The 16,101-nt window shown below is 38.6% G+C and overlaps 1 long non-coding RNA gene across 1 annotated transcript; it reads right to left on the bottom strand.

The window, feature by feature from the left end:
* Positions 1-10,249: 10,249 nt before the first annotated feature.
* Positions 10,250-14,115, bottom strand: LOC144967062 (uncharacterized). The gene is made up of 2 exons (XR_013644316.1): positions 14,064-14,115; positions 10,250-11,809 (listed from the first exon to the last, which is right to left on the bottom strand). It is a non-coding gene; the product is annotated as an uncharacterized LOC144967062 (long non-coding RNA).
* Between the last annotated feature and the right edge of the window lie 1,986 nt (positions 14,116-16,101).

Here is a 16,101-nt window from a genome sequence, read left to right as displayed (position 1 = left end):
CTCTCTCTCTCTCTCTCTCTCTCTCTTATATAAATATATAATATATATTAAATATTATATATTAATTATATATTATAGTATATATTCCGTTAGTATCGTCTCTACTCTCTCTCTCCTCTATTCTTCCTCCTCTCTCTTCAGTTTTATAGTTCATTCCCTTATCTCATTTATTAGCGACCAAAAAAGAAATCAAATGGGAAGAAGAAGAGGGGGGGGGTGGGGGGGGGGGGGGGGAGGAGGAGGAGGAGGCGGAGAAAGTAAGGAGGCAAGTGATATTTCAATATTTTCACTTCATAACGGTAATACAGTCATTGCCGATTAATTTGATGATGAAAAAATGAATGATGCAGCTTTGATTAATACCGTGATTAAATGAATGGTTAGAATTTTGGAGGGGGTATCTGATGATGATGATGATGATGATGATGATGATGATGATGATGATGATGATGGTGATGAGGTGAAGGGGATGGAGGTTGATGAAAAGGAGGAGATGAGAAGGAGAATTGTATTGATGGTGTTAAATATGGTAACTTACAATTTCTAGCAAGATGATGTTGATGTTGATTGAGAGGTGAGCTTTTTTAAAGAATTACGATAAATAGACAGAGACGCCAATTTTAAATTTGGCTCACAGGAGTTTCAGACACCACTCGTAGGAATTTCAATGCCGAAAGAGGAATTTCCGCACACAAGAAAAAGGAATTGGAATGGTATTTGGCATTGTGTTTACGTTTTGTATACTTCTAAATAGATAACTGATTAGAATTATACTATGATGAAGTAAAGCACCAAAATCAAATGGTAGAGATTGTAGTACTGGTGGTAGTGAGGATGATGTGGTATTGTGGTTGTAGAAATAGTGGTAGTGATGATGAAGATGTGATAGTGGTTGTTGTTGTTGTAGTAGTAGTGGTAGTAATGATGAAGTGGTGGTGTGGTGGTTGTAGTAGCAGTGGTAGTGATGATGATGTGGTGGTGGTGGTAGTGATGAAGATGAGGTGGTGGTTGTAGTAGTGGTGGTAGTAATGATGTGGTAGTGATGATGATGTGGTAGCTGTTGTAGTAGTATTAGTGGTAGTGGTGGTTGTAGTAGTAGTGGTAGTGATGATGTGGTGGTAGTGGTTGTAGTAGTAGTGTTAGTAATGATGTGGTGGTAGTGGTTGTAGTAGTAGTTGTAATGATGATGTGGTGGTGGTGCTTGTAGTAGTAGTGGTAATGATGATGTCGTGGTGATGGTTGTAGTAGTAGTGGTAATGATGTGGTGGTGGTGGTTGTAGTAGTAGTAGTGGTAGTGATGATGTGGTGGTGGTGTTTGTAGTAGTAGTGGTAGTGATGATGATGTGCTAGTGGTGGTTGTAATAGTAGTGGTAGTTGCAGTGATGATGATGTAGTGGTGGTGGTTGTTGCAGTAGTAGTGGTGGTGATGATGTAGTGGTGGTGGTTGTAGTAGTAGTGGTAATGATGATATGGTGGTGGTGGTGGTTGTAGTAGTAGTGGTAGTGATGATGTGTGTTGGTGGTAGTTGTAGTAGTAGTGGTAGTGATGATGATGTGGTGGTGGTGATTGTAGTAGTAGTGGTAGTGATGATGATGTGGCGGTGGTGGGGTAGTAGTAGTGGTAGTGATAATGTGGTGTCGTGGTTGTAGTAGTAGAGGTAGTAATGATGATGTGGTGGTGGTGGTTGTAGTAGTGATGATGATGTGGTGGTGGTGGTTGTAATAGTGATGGTAGTTGTGGTAGTGGTAGTGATGATGATGTGGTGGTGGTTGTAGTAGTGGTGGTAGTGATGATGATGATGTGGTGGTGGTTGCAGTAGTAGTGGTAGTGATGATGGTTATAATTCTAGTGGCAGTGATGATGATGTGGTTGGAAGGGGGGGGGGTGTCCTTGGAAGAATTTGACCTCACCGGAATTTGACGGAAGTTGCCCGGAACCCGGAATTTTTTACTCCAGACCAGAGTTTTTTCAAGTGAAACCGGAGTTTTGGAATCACTGAATAGACTATCAATGACAATTTCATTTTGATGTGTACAAGTACAAGATCATCCGGTTTTGTTTTGACTCAAGGCAACAGTTCAAGGTTTCGCACGACGGCAGATGATGGCTTAGATGACACTATAGTTTTTAAATTACCTTTAAATTATTTTTCAATTGCTAAATTAGATTTTAAAAGATACACACAACAAACATCATGGTGGGATTGGCAATCACAATGAATATATATCCATGAACAGAAATAATAACAAACGCGATAAATTCATTGTATCAACAGGTAATCCAGCGTAACTGTGGTGTGTAGTGTGTAATGTGTACACACAAACTTTGTTGACAATCAAATATCGCGGGGTTTTAAATTTTAAGCCCAGCAGAGAACTCGCGCAATTCGGTTGGACAGGCCCGATACTATTTTTAGAAGGCCCTGCACATAATATATATATATATATATATATATATATATATATATATATATATATATATATATATATATATATATATATATATATATATATATATTCTGTTATGGTTTGAGAGGTATGGAACATACTCATTTTTCTTAACAGTTCATCATCCACCCATTGGTCACAGTCTGAAAAATCATCCTCTGATTCAGAAGACCATTCCTCTTCACCATCCTCTTCCTCAATGTCATCTTCTTTAGGTTGCTGTTCATCAACATAAATGTTAACTAGTTCTTTTGGTATAATGTCGTCATCTCCAAACCAGTCGATCACCAGACTACCAGAAGCTGTCCTTTTCCATCCGTTTTCCTCGGGTTTTGGAATTTCGGGGAAGTTTGATGCTGCTTGCTTCCAAACCATTGCTTGAAAGTTTGCTCTCTTGCTATGCATCAGTAGACTTTCTTACAGGGAGGGAGCTGGAACAAATCAATGCCTTTACAGTGGGAGAAGGGTCTGTCATCTCAAGGTGTGAATCTTTTTCTCACCGTATCAGCTCTTAGTTTGTTGACATCATTTGCTCTGCTGTCTCCATACATTAGACACATAAACTTTTCAAGCTTTGATAAAACATCTTGATGTAGCACTTCTTGATTTTCCAATTCAGAAAATAAGTGTGTGAAATCTTGGTGTTTTGTCAATAGAGCAAATGGACGTACTTTTCCTTTTCCAGCAAAGCAGCTGGTAGTGTCACAACCTGTGAAACTGTGAAATCCCAACATTGCATCACTTATTTCTGGTGATAATTTGCTAGAAAGGTTTGTGATGTTGAGAAACCTTCTGTTTTCCCCTGAACCTGTGTCAAAAAGTAAAGGGACTTCAATTTTCCTTGCAAATGCTAAAAGCAACAAAAAGACATCAGTATCGGTGATCTTACTACAATTTCTTCCTTGAGTGTTGAGCTGCATATGTACAGTGAACAATAATTTTGGTGTCAGCTTCTTCGTGACTGCAATCCAGCTCAGGCATTGGTCTAGAGTCTGTGGTTATTCCATTCTCACTGCTCAGCTGTACACATGTGTTTTCGATCGCAAAGAAAATGTTTCTGCCTTGGAGTTTTGATGCGTATTTGTCTGACTCCCATTCTTGTAAAATTAGCTTCCAGTCGCTTGGCACTTTTGTTAACGGTCCTCCAATAAGAAAAGTGTTATTTGAAGAATCACCCCTTCGAGATCTTTCTGTTGCTTTTATTGAATCCTCGAGGTATCTGTCAGTAATGAAAAGAAGGTCTGTAGACTTTGGGAGTGTGCTGAACAGTTTCAGAGCCAGTTCACCAAATGTTTCTGGTAATGAAACCAATGCTTGGAGAACTGCATTGCCATCAACAATGTAGATGCTTGTCAGGAAATTCATTCTTGAGTCAGCAATTTCATATTTCTCCATTCTATTCATAAGTGTAGCTTTGTTTGTCTTCAAGAAAGATCCATCACTTGTTGCTAAAGCCCACGGAACTGGGCTTAGTGGATAGCACATCATTTTACGAAGATCAATGTTATGATACTGGCTTAACATGAGCAACTGGCCAAGCATATCTCTTTGTGCTGTAATTTTCAATGTTTTCGTTTTGTTGGAACTTATTTTACTATGACGAGCATCTTTTTGAGTCAATTTCTTCCTGCAGCTTTCATGGTACTTTGCTTCACGTGATATCAGACAATAATTTTCTGTCAACCCTATCAAGTGGCTATCTCCTCTGAAATGGGCAGCTTCACATATGAAAGATTTTGAAGACTCTGTTTGACACTTTACAAGCTTATCTTTTCTTCTGTTTACATATTTCTCGTTTCGCTGACAAATGATACATTCATCTGGAAAGCAAGGTCCTGTCAGTGATTCAACACATCTTCTTTTAAGACTATTATCTTCATTACTGTTGGATTCCAGTTTTCTTTTCTTTTCAAGCCGTACATATTTCAGGCTAGTGAAACTTTTCAAACAAGGACGATGGAAGCCATGTTCTTGACCTGGGTGATCTGGAAGATTGTCACAGATGTGTGCACATCTTACATTGATGTCATCACTCTCAAGTCGAATTATCTTAACTATTTGAACATTTTCCCATGCCTCCTCTGTAAAAGTTTTTAGGAAACCGTGATTTGCTAAATTGGGATAATGAATAACACATGTTTTCTTCACTGTCTTTGGTCGCTTATGTCTATCTTTTTTCAAAGAAACAGGCTCTTCGGAAGCCATTACACAATCAAGTTGATGAGTTAATATATTGATGTGAGCTTATAATGTCAATTTATTTTGTCATATTATTTCATTCTGAAATTTAAAAAAAAGAAAGAAAAAGGTTAGGAACAATCGACACTCTAACAATGGGGAGGATTACTGCACTCGCTAGCCATTTTGAAATCAAATTTTATAAAAAGAGCTGGCTAGTCTAGTAAGACAACTAATCAATGATGAATTATTTAATTTTGGGTGAGGCAGAAAGAGTTCTTATCTTAGGTCATGTCTAAGGGAAAAGGAAACATATGGAAAGGGACACATGAATGTAAACAGTGAAACACAAAGCAGAATTTTCATGTCAACACAACTTTGTTGTCATAGAAAGACAAATTGAATGATAGGGTATACTATAGATATCAGCATCTTTCACATTTTCCCATCTATTAAGCATTCTATCATTTAAAGAAAACCAACAATATGATGCTTTTCATCTTAGTTGGTGTTATCTTAATACATGTAGCAGGCTTTATGGACTTACTTATGGACGTACTTATATGATGTCAGCTTTTATCAGTTATAATATGAAAACAGGCAATAGGCAAGCACAAAGACTAACCCTCATTAGTCATAGGTTTTTAAAAAATAATTGAAGCATGTTGTTTTCTTTTGGGTGTTGAAGAGGATATACTATTTTGGTCTCTCTGACTAAACGTACATTTGGGCGCTGATATTGATATAACCTATTTGAGGTGCTAGCGCCCTAAAAAGGCCAATAAACAAACAAAGACTAACCTGAAACCGAAACTATAGAAAAATATGGGAAGGGACACATGAATGAAAACAGTGGAACACAAAGCAGAATTTTCATATTTCATGTCAACACAACTTTGTTCTCACAGAAAGACAAATTGAATGATAGGGTACATTATAGACATCAGCAGTTTAGTGTTACTTTTTTCCTTTCATAAGTACCAATGGTGAATCTAATAATTCGCATTATAATATTTTTCTATGACAAGAACTGCAAACCCTTATTTTTTAAATAGTTATTTCAGCAAAGCTGACACTGAAAAGCTGATTTCAGTGTTTACCTGGACCCTACCCTAAAAAAGTGAGTGAGCATCATGCTTACCGGACCCCCCCCCCCCCCAAACCAGAGTCAGACTAGATGTGACCCCCCCCCCCCTTCCCCATCTCTCCTTGGGCTGATGTAATTAAAAAATGATCCCTAAGTACCAAATTTCTCCTGTCATATTACAATAAACTGCTTTTATTTTGCTATAAACCTTTCTCTAATCCACCAAGGGAATAACTGCTCTGTCAACAGTACAATCACAAAATATCCAATATCTTCAAAACTAGTGAATAAAAATTTACGAAATTTTAGATTTAGGTCTAGCTATACACAGGCTATAACACTTTCTCTTTGATGTATATAGAAATATGTAATGCTCTAAAGTTATATAACAGTGTCTGTGAAACTTTTTTGAAAATTTTAATATTTTAAAATTCATCCTTGAAGTTCATACATACTAAATACTCTGAACCTTGAATTTAGTTATTATTTATCTAATATAGTCTATATACATCAGTGCAATCCAAATTTGTGACATGTGTGATGAAAACTAAGGAAGCTATGGCAGTTCAAAGTTTGGCAGTGGCAAGCTCATTTTAACGCACTTGATGACCTTTCAAGGGCAATAACTCTGTGAAGATGACACTTTTTTTTTGGCGCCAGAAATGGAAAGCCCACACATTATATTTACTTAAAAAACTGGTCTCATAAAATCCCCAGGGGGAGGGAGTGTTTCGCCCATTGGCCCTGGGTCTAATGGGGATACAATGAGAACAACAAAGATGGAGATACTGTTGAGGAATGGGCTGACCAATATAATCTGACACTCTTCTATGACGCATGAAGCATCCTTTTCAAGCGCTCGCTGGAGAACAGACCTTGCATTGTTGTCTTCCAGATATGTCAAAAACTGTCGGCAACCCCATACCAAAATCAGTATACAGACCTATCACCATTGAGGTAGGATCAGGCATCTCTACGAGAACAAACAAATTATATGAACTGTGTTCGTGGACCTGGCAGCTGCCTACGACACAGTAAATCATAGGAAACTGCTCCTAAAGGTTGCAAGGGTAACTCGTAAACACAAAAATAGTTGCAATAATATAATTCCTTATGTCAAACCGTCACTTTTTTGTGGAAATGGATGGGAAGAAAAGCAGATCACAAAAGAACGGACTCCCTCAAGGATCGGTAATTGCACCTATCCTTTTCAACGTTTATACCAACGACCAACCTCATTTTGAGAACATCAGGGGGTTTCTATATGATCTGTGTCTTGCGTCCCAGGCCTCTGATTTCAAGACCATTGAGGAGAGACTAACCTGTCCCCACAGGAATATGCGGCCGCATCGCACCCGATGCGGCCGCATCCTGAGGCCTTCCGCATCCGTTAGCAAAAAAAACAACAAAAAAAACAAAAAAAATTGGCTCTTTTTTGCCGAAAATTTTGGCCTTGTATTTAAGTTTTCAAAGAAAACCGGCGTTTGGTTATCCTATTAAAGCAGAGGTAGCCCACTCTAAAGTGCCATATTGTGACTCACTCCAATACCTGGCCGGCCTGTCTGCAGATATCAGAATACAAATTAAAGCAGAAATGGACTTCATCTCTGAAAAGTGCAAAGTCTTTGTGCACGCAACAGACTTGTTTCAAAGTCAATCAACAGTTGCTGTCAAGGTAAGGCGCTTTCATTTCAGCAGGTCTATTTTGCCTATAACACATAATTATGCATGTATTGCTTTTTTAAGACTTTTTTTTTTTTTGTATTTCCTCTGTTGTATAGTATCAACTCAGTCCAGTATAAGATTTAACACATCACTCCTCCCTCTTTGAGTTTAAAAAAAATCGTTACTCTAGTCATAATGGTCGTCATTGCCTTAATCACAGGAAACTATATTTAACACATAAAGTCTGATAAAAGTTGCCTGTGTTCTTACCACCAATAAAATCATCACTTTCATTCTATTTTATACTTCTTGTAAGCCAGCCAACAAATCATACTCATGATTCCGTTTTTCTCTCTCTCTTTCTTCTATTTTTCAAATCCAGGCATGGTCCAAACTTGAAAGTTTGCAGTACTCCTTTAGAAGCTGTGGAGTCAGCATGAGGGAAGCATCTAAGCATTTCCCAGAAGACCTGCCCTCAAAGGACAAATTGGCTCTGCAGGACCGATACTGCCAAGCTGTCTCTTCAGGGTCAGAAAAGGTTGATAAGTATATGACCCCAGATGGCCAACCAGCAGTTGAATTTCTACAGCAAATTCAATCTTTTGATCCAACTCGACTGGTGACATTTGACTTTAACAAAGACCGTTTACAGAGTGCTCTGCCTGGTTTGTCTGCTGTTCCAGAGAGTGAGTTTCATTGGTACAGGGAAACTGTGGGACCACAAGCGGTTAAAGTGTCTGGGGGGTTGCCAGTGGACCTCACTATATTCTGGAACAACAAGGCAGATGAGTTGCCTCAGCTGTCAAAATGTGCACGAAAGTATATTTATGCTCTTGTGAATTCAGCTGATGCAGAGCGAAGTTTTTCATTGTACAACCTGGTCTTTTCAGACCGCAGACGATCTTTGAGTGAGGATAACCTCAAGGGTCTTGTTTTCATGTTTTATAACAATTTTATTGATTCTCTGTTGTAAGTGGTACATGTAATACTTCTAAAATTTCTTTTTAGCTTTAGACAACCATTTAATAAATTACAAAATGACATCCAACTCAAAATACAATTTTATGTCTGAGTTATTCTCACCACCCTGTTGCATGCCTAAACGTTATCACCAGTGTTGTGATTAGATTTAGTTAGTCATTAATATTGTTGTCATCGTATTGTGAATTAATGTTGATTTGATTTACTTGTTCTCTCAGCTTATAAATTTACATTACCACGTTACAAAATGTCGGATGTTTGGCATAATTTATGGCATAATGTTGGATTTTTGGCATAATTTATGGCATAATTTGCCCTTTTTTTTTTGGCATAATATTGGCATAATTTTGCCCCAAAAATGGCATAATTCCGCGGGGACAGACTAACAGATGTCCTGGAGCCACTCTCTGAGGCCACATTTAAAGAACTCACTTGCCAACCCAGGAAAAACTCAAGTGTGTGCTTTCCATTTAAAGAACCGCCAAGCCTAAAGAAAACAGGAAACTGAACATCTGGAATGGGAACATATTGGATAAAAACACATTCCCCATGTACCTCGGTGTTACCATAGACTGCACAAGGTCCTTTTCTCAGAACACAAAGAAAACAAAAGCAAAGGTCGCCACAAGAAACAACTTCCTAAGAAAAGAGGCAAAAACTTACACGCCATGGGGAGCAGATCCGAAAACAGTCAGTTACCATAGTAGCCCCCTGCTATTCATCAGCCGAATAGGTCTCACCAGTCTGGGCAAGATCCTGCCATGTCAAAATAACACCTGCCGGATCATTAGAGTAACTTGAAACCGACTGCAGTTCCAGTCCTCCATCGGCTGGCTGGCATTGCACCTCCCCACATTCAAAGAGCCACTGATTCCAAAGCCCAGAAATATAAATAGAAAATGGACCCAAGGCACCCAATGCACAGCCCAATGACAAGTAGACTGAAGTCGAGAAAGAGCTTCACGATGGAAGAAAGCATCAACCCTGACCATGCAGCTGTATGCAGGCGTTCCACGTGGAGAGAGTGGAACAATCATACAAATGAAGCTGTTGGAAATCTGAGAGAAGAACTGTCCTACGGAACTGAGCTCCCCAGGGAATGAATTGGTAACACTGAACAGAGCACAGGCAAAACTTGTGAGAATAACTGGAAGCATGAAAAAGTGGGGGCTGGCTGAGAGTAGCTTGTGTACATGTGGGTGCCCAGAGCAGACATCCTTAAAGAATGCCAGGATGCGCTCAGCTGCACTGACCATGACCCAAGAGTCTGCTCCCCAGATGCTGTTGAGTTGTTGGTGCGAAACTGTGACGATGATGACTTGCAAAATGAATAAGTCTTACACCTGCCAATATATAAGTAAGATGACAGGATGCTGATCTTTTTAACATCAAAGTACTTTTGTAACCCGGCACTGCTAACTTTTATGTGTAACCCAGAATGAAAAGTTATTACAAAAGACGATTGCAAGATATTTAGATAAATTGCTAGTTTATCATTGTGGTAGACGTACATAGATGTATTAAAGTTACATATCCAATAACCTGTAGGTTAACAGAGAAGGAAGGGCGCACAAGTTCATTGTAATTTGAAGTTGAGGAGTTGGAACAAAGTTGATTTGCATTGAGTCAGAATTCAATCAAGTCTTAGACTTAGATTGAAAGAAAAAAGCCCAAAGAATCTTTTTTTAAAACAAGAAACAAAAAAAACCTACAGCGTGCACCAGAATGAATAAAAACAGGACAGTCTTTAAACTGTATCAATGGAAATCACATCTTGCATATACAAGACCTCTAATGCTATTGTGAGGATTGGTTCTCAGTCTCACCCGTCCTGCTGTATCTGAGTGCCATAACACAACTTGTGAAATCCAAATAAATTAAAAACAGATTATAAATTTATATCACATTTATTGTCATTTCATTCATATTCATGTTATTCACACTGAAATCATTAAAAAAATATATAGTTATGATGTTTCTCCATTAAAGGTATGCTTGTATTCTCATCCTGTGAAAGAGAAAGAAAAAAAAAAAAAAAAGAAAAAAATTGATAATTATTACTGAAACTGTGTAGTTCCATTTTTAAAAATCTGTGATGTAAGAGCCTCAGCAAAAGCTTTGGTTAAGAAAGGTTCTGATTCAAGAAATGTACTTCTTAGGCAGAACATGCGATTAACCTGTGTAGACTTTAGTATTATGGTCTTGCTTATAATTATCAAGTGCAGAAAGTTTGCCATTAAAATGATTATTTAATAGAATTTAATATAATTTGATTCGAGAAATGGAACACAAAGGAAGAATTTGCGATTAACCTGTCCAGTCATAAGCATCATGTTCTTGTTTATAAAGTGCAGAAACTTTGCAAATAAATAGAATAAATAGAAAAGAATTTTATTCGAGAAATGGAATACAAAGGCAGAATTTGCGACTAACCAGTTAAGACAAAAGCGCCATGGTCTTATTTACAAAATACAGAAACTTTGTGAATATTTCGAGAAATGTAGCACAAAAGCATCACTGTCTTGCATATGAAGTGCAGAAAGTTTGTGATTAAGCCACTGCATTATTTAATATGATGTTGCTGATAAATGAAACAATGCAATACAATTTTTAAAAATATGTTCTGCAACATCACATGGTCCCATCTATCAAATTCTACTACCATTACAAATCAGCTACATAGATGGATTCATCAATACTCGTATCTTGCTGATAAATTAAATTATAAATATAGAAAAGGATATAATAAACTTTAAAAAATAATTATAAAGTTAAATGGTAGACAAGATAAAGAGGTCATTGCCTATTTCTTTTTAAATTTCTTATTCATAACCAAGGAAGCAGGTTTCTTTTGCTATATTCTTCTTGACTTCCCTATGTAAATGTTTCTTTCAAGTGTATAACAAGCTCACAGGGCATTTTTATAAAGAAACAGGAGCCAATACCATTAAAATGGAGAGATCACTGCCAAAAATTACATAGGGATAGATATGCATTGGTTTTAACGTGTATTAGACACTGTCATTAGAAAAAAGTTTTAAAAAATCTTTACAAACTACAGTAAGCTGCTTTTAAAATTAACAAACGCTCGAAAGCAAAACATGGTCCTGTTCTCTTAATCACCATTATCTAGTCTCTAGATTAGGTCAATAAAGCTGAGAGGTTTTATGAAGAATATAGAATATAGAAGGAAAACATTAATTCCAATAAAAAAAAAAACAAAGAAGGGTCCATAATGATATATGAGGAATTCTATAAGATACAGTAATATGAAAGCCATTTTGATAATCTTGAAGGATAAGACTCAATGATGATGATGATGATAATAATAATAATTATGATACTTCTTCCTGAATATAAATTGATTAATTTCCATGGTATAGGCAGGCCAATGCTTCCAGAACAATTAAAGGAATGCAGAGACTCATTCTTGTTGTAATGTTATTTAGATCTGAAAAAAAAATGATAAGCATGACATCCTAAACCATTTCCCATGGTCCCATAAAAAGCAATATCATCTCACACAAAATCATAAAGTAAAATTCATATGGACCAAACAATGAATAAAAGTTATAATTACCTTATTTTGTCAATTATTATCATTGGATTTATTTAACTTTATAATTAAATGACAACTCGAAATTAAGATACCAATGTTTGAATGAATAACTGGATCTAACTCTACAAGTAAAATGTAAATGTGCAACTTATTCAGATTTCAGGAAGCACTTGTTACAGTCTGTCGCTTCATGTTACAGGAAAAACTCCAGTTCCATGAGCCTTATGACTCTAAAGGACCAATTATTTCAAAGTAAAATGAAATACCATTTATTGTTTTAAGAAAGTTATCAAGCACTATTTAAGGTCTGTTGCTTCATGTTACAGAAACAGGAAAAACTCCAGTTCCATGAGCCTTATTACTCTAAAGAACCACTTATTTCAATGTAAGAAGAAATACCATTCAATGTTGAATATATAGACATGACCTAATTCTTAATGGTTTGCTTATATTCAATAAAAACATTAGAAAACATAATGGACCTGGAACTCAGATACCACTAGGTTGTTAAAACCGTTGGGTCAGGTCTAATTTTATCAGAGGTTTATGATCATGAAGGCAAGATTACATAACCAATGTCGATTAGCTTTTTAAAAAATGGGCTTTTATTTACCTTCCGGTGAACTCATTTGATCAATATTTCCTGTATTTAACTTTCTGATCACATAAGAAAAGTCTAATAAACATTGAATATGTTTTAATGCCTCTAGATTTCACTTTAAAGTCAAATAAAATATCTGATCACAAATAAAATTTTTGATAATTCGATCAACAGAGAAAGCTTTTCAAAATTGTTCGCTTATTATTCCTCAGGCAAAATTTAGATAAGACATCATTTCACATATCATGGTGTTTCCTATGAATTACAAAAGCCTAAAAAGCTTCTTCTTCATAAAAAAAACGTATGAAATAAAATTAGGTAATCTAAAGTAATCAGAGAGGTTTAGTTTTCATTTCAATCCAAGGTAAATCCGTAAAGAGTTGTAGGACCAGGCCCCTCTTGATCATTACCCACAAAATTGATTGAACTAACAGGGATGTGTATAAAACTGTAACAAAACCCAACGACCCCCCCCCCCCCCCCCCCCCCACCCCACCCAACACTCATACAAAAACTTAAACACTTTTCATTTTCATTTCTCTTGACCCAAGGGAAACTCGTTGCTCATTTTAGCTGCACAGATTCGAATTCAATCGGTCTCCTCCCCCCCCCCCCCCCCCCCCCCCCCCCCCCCACCCTTTTTTTTTTTTTTTTTTTTGGAGCGAGTCTATTCTTTTCTCCTTTTGTGTTTGGCCTTGTTCCGTTTCTGAGCATGAATTTCTTAAAATTGTATTTATTTTTTTTTAAATACAAAAATAGTTTTTTTCCCTCTATCTGTCTGGGAATAACCAATTTTCGTTATTGGCAGACCCTGTCTGGGAATAATCATAGCGATGACGAAAATATCAGACCGCACTCCCTGCATTTTACAATAAAATATGTATTCTTTCACACAGCTACCGACCAAATAAGGCGAATAGGCTTGGAAGATCCAAAACGTCATACATGTAGTTTGACACCTGTCAAATATCAAAGATGCGATAATGGGTTGAGTGGGACATTTTCTTTTCCCAGACATTCTCATTTTTTCACCACCCCTTCCTCCCTCTCTGCCATTCCTTCTCCCATCGACTCTCAGCAAAAACAATAACAAAAAGTCTTATGTGGCAAAAACGGCTACCAACTTAAATCCCTCAAACAACACAAGATATTGAAAATCGGTGGCAGAGACCCTTTGCCTTTGTCTTGTTCCTTTTCCATTTCCAGTTCCAGTCATGAACAGATAATGAGAGAATGAAGACCTAATGATTGTTTTGAAATCTATTATCAGGTTAGGAAAGAGCGAGAGTCAATAAAATATGACAAGCGATGAAAGCTTCGCACCACGAAAGATGAGGATTAAAAAAATACAACTTTTGTTGAGATTCCACCGACTGAGGAGGGGGGTGTCTGCTTTTTGGGTTTTTGTTTTTTTTTTGTTGTTCCTTTCTGTTTTCGTTTTCGGTCAAGTTATGACTGACACACGTTCTAGACTGTAAACGTTACCCATAAAATGTCATAAATTACGAAAAGTGTTTTCTCTCACACAGTATTCGAATCACTCACTGGATGAGCATGAAGCAGACATAAGTGCGGTGTGTCTTTTTTACGAAACCCGCCGAAACCCGCCGAAACCCTGCGAAACCCGCCGAAACCCGCCGAAACCCGACGAAACCCGACGAATCCCGACAAAGTTATGGGAAGTAGGTGGCTGTGGGGAGTGAACCTAGAACTCAGGGAAGTGTACACCATTGGGGAGTGAACCTGGGACTGGGTTTCGGCGGGTTTCGTAAAAAAGAACCATTTCTTTTTACGAAACCCGCCGAAACCCGCCGAAACCCGGCAAAACCCGACAATATCCAGCAAAGTTATGGGAAGTAGACAACTGTGGGGAGTGAACCCGATACTCAGGGAAGTGTAAACCAGTCGGGAGTGAACCTGAGACTAAGGTTATCGACCGGTTTCGGCGAGTTTCGTAAAAAAGAATTAGTGCTTTATTACGAAACCCGCCGAAACCCGCCGAAACCCGACAATATCCGGCAAAGTTATGGGAGTTTGGCAACAGTGGGGGGTGATCCTGGGAGTCAGGGAATTGCACACCAGTGGGGAGTTAACCTGGGACTGTGTAAAAAGGATATCAGTGGGAAATAAACCTGGGACTAAAGGGAGATGGATACCATTGAAAGTTGAAGCCGGATATGGGAGTTGAGTACCAGAGGAGAATGAACCTGACACTATAGAAGGTGGGCGCCAGTGGGGAGTGAACCTGGGACTCAGGGAATTTCACACCAGTGGGGAGTTAACCTGGGACTCTGTAAAAAGGATATCAGTGGGAAATAAACCTGGGACTAAAGGGAGATGGATACCATTGAAAGTTGAAGCCGGATATGAGAGTTTGGTACCAGAGGAGAATGAACCTGACACTATAGGAGGTGGGCGCCAGTGAGGAGTGAACCTGGGACTATGTAAACAGGATATCAGTGGGAAATAAACCTGGGACTAAAGGAGGTGGATACCATTGAAAGTTGAAGCCGGATTTGGGAGTTGGGTACCAGAGGAGAGAGAAACCTGACACTATAGGAGGTGGGCGCCAGTGGGGAGTGAACCTGGGACTATGTAAAAAGGATATCAGTGGGAAATAAACCTGGGACTAAAGGGAGATGAATACCATTGAAAGTTGAAGCCGGATATGGGAGTTGAGTACCAGAGGAGAATGAACCTGACACTTTAGGAGGTGGGCGCCAGTGGGGAGTGAACCTGGGACAATGTAAAAAGGATAGCAGTAGGAAATAAACCTGGGACGAAAGGGAGATGGATACCGTTGAAAGTTGAAGCCGGATATGAGAGTTTGGTACCACTGGAGAATGAACCTGACACTATAGGAGGTGGGCGCCAGTGGGGAGTGAACCTGGGACTCTGTAAACAGGATATCAGTGGGAAATAAACCTGGGACTAAAGGGAGATGGATACCATTGAAAGTTGAAGCCGGATATGAGAGTTTGGTACCAGAGGAGAATGAACCTGACACTAGAGGAGGTGGGCGCCAGTGGGGAGTGAACCTGGGACTCAGGGAATTGCACACCAGTGGGGAGTGAACCTGGGACTATGTAAACAGGATATCAGTGGGAAATAAACCTGGGACTAAAGGGAGATGGATACCATTGAAAGTTGAAGCCGGATATGAGAGTTTGGTACCAGAGGAGAATGAACCTGACACTATAGGAGGTGGGCGCCAGTGAGGAGTGAACCTGGGACTATGTAAACAGGATATCAGTGGGAAATAAACCTGGGACTAAAGGGAGGTGGATACCATTGAAAGTTGAAGCCGGATTTGGGAGTTGGGTACCAGAGGAGAGAGAAACCTGACACTATAGGAGGTGGCCGCCAGTGGGGAGTGAACCTGGGACTATGTAAAAAGGATAGCAGTAGGAAATAAACCTGGGACGAAAGGGAGATGGATACCGTTGAAAGTTGAAGCCGGATAAGAGAGTTTGGTACCACTGGAGAATGAACCTGACACTATAGGAGGTGGGCGCCATTTGGGAGTGAACCTGGGACTCTGTAAACAGGATATCAGTGGGAAATAAACCTGGGACTAAAGGGA

The sequence above is a fragment of the Berghia stephanieae genome, chromosome 3 (assembly GCF_034508935.2).
Source record: "Berghia stephanieae isolate SIO BIC M18660-M18661 chromosome 3, UCSD_Bste_1.3, whole genome shotgun sequence".
Lineage (NCBI taxonomy): Eukaryota > Metazoa > Mollusca > Gastropoda > Nudibranchia > Aeolidiidae > Berghia > Berghia stephanieae.
Note: the sequence above shows the minus strand (reverse complement) of the source record. Positions and strands in the feature narration are given on the sequence as shown.